Raw genomic sequence first — 9,004 nt, forward strand, 5'->3', positions numbered from 1 at the left:
TGTGTCTATGGGGTCCCTATAGGGCCGGTATGTGTCTATGGGGTCCCTATGGGGCCAATATGTGTCTATGGGGTCGCTATGGGGCCCTTATGTGTCTATGGGGTCGCTATGGGGCCGTTGTGTGTCTATGGGGTCCTTATAGGGCCGTTGTGTGTCTATGGGGTCCCTATGGGGCCGTTGTGTATCTATGAGGTCCCTATAGGGCCCTTATGTGTCTATGGGGTCGCTATAGGGCCCTTATGTGTCTATGGGGTCCCTATGGGGCCGCTGTGTTTCTATGGGGTCCCTATAGGGCCCTTATGTGTCTATGGGGTCCCTATGGGGCCGTTGTGTGTCTATGGGGTCCTTATAGGGCCGTTGTGATTCTATGGGGTCCCTATAGGGCCATTGTGTGTCTATGGGGTCCCTATGGGGCCGGTATGTGTCTATGGGTCCCTATGGGGCCGCTGTGTTTCTATGAGGGCCCTTATGTGTCTATGGGATCCCTATAGGGCCCTTGTGTTTCTATGGGGTCCCTATAGGGCCCTTGTGCGTCTATGGGGTCCCTATGGTGCCGCTGTGTTTCTATGCGGTCCCTATGGGGCCCTTATGTGTCTATGGGGTCCCTATAGGGCCCTTATGTGTCTATGGGGTCGCTATAGGGCCGTTGTGTGTCTATGGGGTCACTATAGGGCCCTTATGTGTCTATGGGGTCCCTATGGGGCCGTTGTGATTCTATGGGGCCGCTATAGGGCCGTTGTGTGTCTATGGGGTCGCTATAGGGCCGTTGTGATTCTATGGGGTCCTTATAGGGCCCTTATGTGTCTATGGGGTCGCTATGGGGCCGCTGTGATTCTATGGGGTCCTTATAGGGCCGTTGTGATTCTATGGGGCCGCTATAGGGCCCTTATGTGTCTATGGGGTCACTATAGGGCCCTTGTGTTTCTATGGGGTCCCTATGGGGCCGATATGTGTCTATGGGGTCCCTATAGGGCCCTTATGTGTCTATGGGGTCCCTATAGGGCCCTTATGTGTCTATGGGGTCCCTATAGGGCCCTTATGTGTCTATGGGGTAACCTATAGGGCCCCTTAATGTGTCTATGGGGGTTCCCTATAGGGACCATTGTGTGTCTGCATTGGGGTCCCTATGGGGCCCTTATGGTTGCTTATGGGGTCGCTATGGGGCCCTTGTGTGTCTAGGGGTCCCTATCAGGGCCCTTATGTGTCTATGGGTCCTTATAGGCCCTTAGTGTCTATGGGTCCTTAAGGGCCGGTATGTGTCTAAGGGTCCCTCATGGGCCCTTAATGGTGCTTATGGGGTCGCTATAGGGCCCCTTATGTGCCTATAGAGGGTCCCTATGGGGCCATTGTGGGTGTCTATGGGGTCCCTATAGGCGCCCCTTAGAATGTGTCTATGGGGTTCCCTATAGGGCCTTATGTGGTCTATGGGGGCATCCGTATAGAGCCCTTATGTGTTCTATAGGGTTCCTATAGGGCCATTGTAAAACCTACTGGGTCGCTATAGGGGCCGATAATGTGGTGACGGCGTGCTTTCTCCCCCTTCGAGCAAGCACCCCCAACAGCTCATCACCTTGGAAGCCTTACCCGCACTCGTCACTTTGCCGCTGTTTGACGACTCAGTGACTGTCTGAAAGTTTCCAGATCTCTCTTTAATTACCAATTTTTGCCAACAAAAAAAAACAAATGAAAAAGTCCACGAAAGAAACAGTTTAAACACAGTTCTGCTATTTCAAGCAACTTATGTCCCTACATAACAAAATAAAGTGTATTTTTTCTATTTTGTAAAGAAATTGATCCTCCCAATGTCCTAAAGGCTTCTTGTACATTTTCATCCTGTTCATGGCAGAACTCACTAATAGCTATGGCTTAAACAGCATTCAGACTCGATGAGTGCTGATGGAAGTCATTCTGCTATGCTGGCTCTTTGCTACGCATGAAGTGCTGGCTAAAAATGCAGGCTGTCAGAAGTGTTGAAATGATTCACTTCTAAATACGGTAAATCTAGGTTATGACTACTTAAAGAAGTTGTTCCTTAACTTCAGCTGTTAAAAACGAACTAACATGTAAAAAATACTGTCAGTTTTACTGTCAAATTTGGCATTTACACTTTTCAAAGGGTATAAAAAAAATTATCATCAGGTAGAAAAAATGGTAACTTTTTCCTCCGTGTACAGAGCAAGTTTTAATTAAATAGTGAGGCCCCCCCATCTGCAATAATGCAGCTGCAGGACAAAGCAGTCATAGACTACTGAAAGTCTGTTTTTTGCCACTATAGTTTACCCAACAAGCATTTTCTCTGAAATAACTGTTCAGTCATTACGACAATAGTTTGGTTTCTAGACTCTAGAAATATGTCTCTCTACAGTAGAGTTGGTACCAGAAATCAGAAGGATTTTTTTCTAAACTTACTTGCTATGAACATTACAGTATGGTTTTCATTTCTCCCACCCAATGCATGACAAAGGATACTTAGCAATCCAACAACGAGATCTACCTCATATCAAGATTATTTACAGTTACAGAAGTTGCTCAGCTACCTTAAATCTCAAGGAGTGCAAATACACTACTTCTAATGACAATAGAAAGCTGACAGTATTTTGAGGCATTAAGTTGTGTTTCTACCTAGAAATAAGAGACTAAACTTTAGTGTACAAAGAAAGAAATTCAGGCTTAATGAAGATTTTAAAGTATATTTTACTTCTCATGCACTAAAGTTTCAAATTTCATGCATTAAATTGAGGATGCTGCTTCTATTTTGAACTCTTCCTGATTCCACTTGCTGGCAGTGCCACCAAAGTCAGCAAAGATAATTTCTTTTGGTTTCTCAGGTGCCCTGAACTTAAGCAAATAAGAAAGAAAGTAGGCTTAAACCAAAATGTTTCAACAGAGAACAAGCTCCTTCTTAGTTTATTTGACATTAGTAGTGTTACTTTCAACTCCATATTGTCACAATCATAAGCAATGAGTACTTAAAGCATCAGACCTGTATTTTCAGACACTATGCTGGCAATGAAGAAGGGACATGAGGCCAGCTAGCACCTCAGTTTAGCCTCTCTTCTATATGAGCATTTTTTTGGATCCAAGCAGAAAACTACTGAAAGGAATGTTTCTGTTCCTATTTCTATTATAAACCCACTTTCCCACATAAAAATATTACAGACGCACCAGTAACTAGACAGTAATGAAACCAGTGCAACCTGCAATTTTCCGTCCTCTTTACACAGTAGCACTTTTCTCTTTGAAAACATAACATCTCAGCAAGACCAGAAATAATACTACAGAGGACCTAATCATCCCACACTCCTGCATGTCTCCCTGAAATATGAAATACAGTCAGCAGTCCAACCCTTAAGCCCGCTTGCCTAATGGCTTCATGTTTCATACAGCAATATTCATCATCTCAGCATTTTCCTCTTCTTTCATCTCAAAAAGGTTTCAAAGCAGTCACACCATATTTTTGTAAATTATTGGGAAAAAAAAGGCTGTTTCAGTTTTGGTACCCCTTACAAACAGAAGCACAGTGAGATGAGACACATCCATCAACATTAGAGACAACCAAAAATTCAGGAACACCTGCAATCAGTTAGCTTAACAGTCGTATGTTAATTCATCAGTGAAGTAATACTTGTACAGGAAGATATCAAGGAAACTGCAAACACTTCACTAAATCTCACAAAAATGAAAGCTGCTATTATCACTCCTACACTCTCTCTACAGACAGTTTTATAAAAAGAACAGCCTACAAAGGCAGTCAAAGCTGGCTGACAGGAGTGGAGACATCTGCAAAAGCTGCTCTGCCAGTACAGTATATGTCACTTCTCAGAACAAACAGAGTATTTTGTGATATAAAAATGATCAAAAGTATTTTTGTTAGTTAAAAAACGAGCAGATCATCAGTTGCACTTGTACTGCTGCACAGGAAAGCATCACAGACATTACCTTCCTGAGAGAATGCCAGTTTAGACAAACTCCTGCAGCTACAGTATAGTATAAATCATACGATCTCAAGTCAGTACATGAATGATCTGTAATATATGCTTAGATCAAGGAGCTGCTAGAATCAGAGTGCACTGAAAGCACATTTCTACCTGGATAAAACGAGAAGCTGTCATACTAAGAAAGCCCTTCACAATATCTTGCAGTAAAACATTCGTATACCTAGCTGTGGTAATTAGTAATTAACACAGTTTTAGATGTGTTTTAAACAAAACAAAAACAAAAAAAACAACAACAAGACAAAAGAGCTCAGCTGTTATGAACTGAGAGCCCACAACACTCTCCTTATCTAACCTTCCTCTGGAAGTTATTTTCTTCTGCAGCTGCATTAAATGAAACAATATGGTTATAAGAACTACAAATCAAATAAGTGCTGAAGGAGACAGTTTACGGAGGGATGAAAAGAAGATACCTGGAAATGTGTTGTGCTCCCTGACCTGCAGTGCTTTTGTATTTCACTCTTTTTCCTGTATATTCACCTGAGGCTTAGCCTGGAGAAAAACCACCAAGCTCTTAGAAAGATGCGGTACTGCTAAAGCAGTTAACGTTCACCCGCAGTTAACATTCAAACAGTCACACAAAGCATCTACCTGGCTGTTATATTACTCTTGGTGAACACCCCTGCACTTCACTGTTTAGCATTTTCAACAACCTTAAGAAACTGTCTGGACTTATGGGCTGAAGGTTATTAATGTTTCGGAATACTTACAGGTACTGCTTCCAAGTTCTGCAGTACTAATTATTGCCTGTATTATTCTTAAGCAGTTGCACCTGTTAATAAGGTGTGACCCAATGAACACTTCCAGGCTTGTCATTATATTCATTTTGCATATAAACAAGTTTTGTTTTGTTTCTCTTCATATAAGCTGCACCGAGTTTCTCTTCAGAGAAACAGGACAAAACTGACAAGAAATCAACTTCCTCTGTTTTGGAAAAGAGAAGTATTGCAGATGGTTGTTTCAATCAAAGGATTACAGTGAAAGCAGCACAGCAATGCTCAGTGTGACACACAGCACCATAATGTTGTTGTTGTTAAGTTTGATTGGTGAAAGCTCTTGTCTCCCCCTCAAAATCTGGAGTGCTTTGATGGACTAACCACGGAGACCCCAGAACCCATGTATGGATACATGTGCAACTGCATCAGCTACTGAGGACTCCGTGATCATCAGTTACACCATCACATAATAAGCTGCACTGCAGGACATCAGAAACAGCATTTGCCATCCTTGAATAAGATACACCAAACCATTTTTTTCATGGAAGTGTTAAAGGTAAAAGCGCTAGGGTAGCAAAAAGACAACAGAGGACGGTGTTCTGAAAGTCAACTTCTTAGTGGCTCCGCTAATTTAAATAGCTCTGAGGTGGCTAGCAAGGCCCTGCAAATAGCAGCTAATGCTAGTCCAAAGGACAGCAGAGAGCAACGCCTTAAGATATGCCCTTGTTAAGCAGGCAATGCTCTCGGCTGTCAAGTTATTTGCCATTACAGAAGGAAGTTGTCATGCAGAACCAACTAAAAGTTCTTTCTAGATGGCTGTCATTGGAAGCACAAGCAACCCTCAGAGACGCTCAAAGGAGCTGGACACAAAAATATATCCCAGAGGGTTCATTTGCAAGAAGTCAAATTGGATGGAAAAAAAAGAGCACTCCAGTCCTCCACCCACTCTTCCAGCTTTAATGGCAACAGAGTGAAAACTGCTTGTTGCTAAAATATTCCCTTGCACGCATAAAAATATACTTCTTCAGCCTCACTTTACACTGAATAAAAAAGCATCTTAGATCAGATCCAGTTCTTCCACTGGTCCTGAGTGAAGTGCCAAACAAAGAGTAGACACAGAAAAAGCACAAGAAAAGCTCATTTCTCAAAATTGCATAGATAGACAACTTTTCCGTGGTCCCACAACAAGTTAACTCAGGATACAATCTGTATTTTTAAAGATGGAATAGAGTTCATTCCTTTTTCTTCTGAATGTTCAGGATTGCATCCTTAAACAAAACAAGGGAAGAATGATAAACTGTGCCCTTTTTCAACGCCCACAACCCAAGTATGAATACCAGTTGGAAAGACATCCTTTTTACACTCACATGGTATTTTACAAATGTGTGGTTGGGAACACATAGGCGCGCGGCGTAGTGAACGGTGGTTAGGATAGTCTAACTGAAATCGGGTCGGCGCAACGGCAGTGATGGGACCGAGACAGACTGTCGAGCATCGATAGAGAGTGGTCTCGGCCGAAAGTCTTACAAGTGAGTAATTCATTCGGTCGCGATTGGCTCCAACCCATGCGAGTGTGACTCGTAGGTAGATGGATATAAAAGAAAGCGCACCCTCATCGCTGAGCAATGGCGGACGTGGTCGCTATGGGCGTTGTGATGCTTATGGGTCCTTAGTAGGGCCGTTGTGTTTCTAAATGGGTCCTTATACGGGCCTTGTGATTCTATGGGGTCCTTATAGGGCCGATGTGTATCTATGGGGTCCCTATAGGGCCCTTATGTGTCTATGGGGTCCCTATAGGGCCCTTATGTGTCTATGGGGTTGTTATGGGGCCTTTGTGATTCTATGGGGTCCTTATAGGGCCGTTGTGTTTCTATGGGGTCCTTATAGGGCCGTTGTGATTCTATGGGGCCGCTATAGGGCCGTTGTGATTCTATGGGGTCCCTATAGGGCCGTTGTGATTCTATGGGGCCGCTATAGGGCTGCAATGTCACATAGTGACCACACGGTGGCGCTGTTCTATGGGGCCGTTGTGATTCTATGGGGCTGTAATGTCACATAGTGGCCGCTTGGGGGCGCTGTTCTATAGGGCCCTTGTGTGTCTATGGGGTCTCTATGGGGCCGTTGTGTGTCTATGGGGCGGCGGTGTTTTTATAGGGCCGCGATGTTGACAATGGGCGGCGGCGCGGATCTATGGGGTCGCTGTGTTCCTCTATGGGGCCACTGTGTTCCTCTATGGGGCCGCTGTTTGTCTATGGGGCCGCTGTTTGTCTATGGGGTTGCGGTGTTCCTATGGGGCCGCTGTTTGTCTATGGGGTCGCTGTGTTCCTCTATGGGGTCGCTGTGTTCCTCTATGGGGTCGCTGTTTGTCTATGGGGTCGCTGTGTTCCTCTATGGGGCCGCTGTTTGTCTATGGGGTCGCTGTGTTCCTCTATGGGGCCGCTGTTTGTCTATGGGGTCGCTGTGTTCCTCTATGGGGCCGCTGAATAGGGGCTGATCTATGGGGCAGGGGTGGATCTATGGGGTGGGAACTGATCTATGGGGTGAGAATAGGGGCTGATCTGTGGGGTGGGATTAGGGGCTGATCTATGGGGTCTGAATAGGGGCAGATCTATGGGGTGGGAATGGATCTATGGGGCAGGGGCCGATCTATGGGGCAGGGGCTGATCTATGGGGAGGATCTATAGAGCGGATCTATGGGGCAGGGGCTGATCTATGGGGCAGGGGCGGATCTATGGGGCTGATCTATGGGGCAGGGGCTGCTCTATGGGGCTGATCTATGGGGCAGGGGCGGATCTATAGGGCGGATCTATGGGGCAGGGACTGATCTATAGGACGGATCTATGGGGCAGGGGCGGATCTATGGGGCAGGGGCTGATCTACGGATCTATAGGGCGGACCTATGGGGCAGGGGCTGATCTATGGGGCGATCTATGGGGCAGGGGCTGATTCTAGCGGATCTTAGGGGGCGGACCTATGGGGCAGGAGCTGAATCTATGGGGCGGACTATGGGCCAGTGGCCTGATCTAATCGGATCTATAGGGCCGGAATCTATGGGGCAGGGGCTGATCTACGGATCTATAGGGCGGATCTATGGGGCAGGGGCTGATCTATAGGACGGATCTATGGGGCAGGGGCGGATCTACGGATCTATAGGGCGGATCTATGGGGCGGAGATAGATCTATGGGGCAGGGGCGGATCTATGGGGCAGGGGCGGATCTATGGGGCAGGGGCGGATCTATGGGGCGGATCTATGGGGCAGGGGCGGATCTATGGGGCTGATCTATAGGGCGGATCTATGGGGCAGGGACTGATCTATGGGGCAGGGGCGGATCTATGGGGTGGATCTATGGGGCAGAGNTCTATGGGGCTGGTCTATGGGGCGGATCTATGGGGCAGGGGCGGATCTATGGGGCGGATCTATGGGATCTATGGGGCGGTCGGTGTCGGAGCCGCATTAGGGCGGCGGGCGGTGGCGGAGCGGGACGCGGTGTCGCGTGTATCGCGATATCGGGGTCCCATATCGCGATATCGGGGCGATGTCGCGACATAGAGCGGCACTGAGCGCCCTGCTCGTAGCGTCACTGAGCGCTGCACTCAGCCAGCGAGGTAATGGGGTGTTATAGGGGTAGTATAGGGGGTGTTATAGGGGATATTATAGGGGGTATTATAGGGGATATAGGGGGTATAGGAGATATAGGGGGTATTATAGGGGATATTATAGGGGATATAGGAGGTATAGGGGATATTATAGGGGATATAGGGGGTATAGGGGATATTATAGGGGATATAGGGGATGTTATAGGGGATATAGGGGGTATTATAGGGGATATAGGGGGTATAGGGGATATTATAGGGGATATAGGGGGTGTTATGGGGGTGTTATAGGGGGTGTTATAGGGGGTATAGGGGGTATTATAGGGGATGTTATAGGGGATATAGGGGGTATTATAGGGGATGTTATAGGGGATATAGGGGGTATAGGGGATGTTATAGGGGATATAGGGGATGTTATAGGGGATATAGGGGATATTATAGGGGATATAGGTGATATAGGGGGTATATGGGATATAGGGGATATTATAGGGGGTATAGGGGATATTATAGGGGATATAGGGGGTATTATAGGGGATATAGGTGATATAGGGGGTATATGGGATATAGGGGATATTATAGGGGATATAGGGGATATTATAGGGGGTATAGGGTATATTATAGGGGATATAGGGGGTATTATAGGGGATATAGGGGATATTATAGGGGATGTTATAGGGGGTATAGGGGATATAGGGGGT

Source organism: Coturnix japonica, unplaced genomic scaffold (genome assembly GCF_001577835.2).
Source record: "Coturnix japonica isolate 7356 unplaced genomic scaffold, Coturnix japonica 2.1 chrUnrandom705, whole genome shotgun sequence".
Taxonomy (NCBI): Eukaryota; Metazoa; Chordata; class Aves; order Galliformes; family Phasianidae; genus Coturnix; species Coturnix japonica.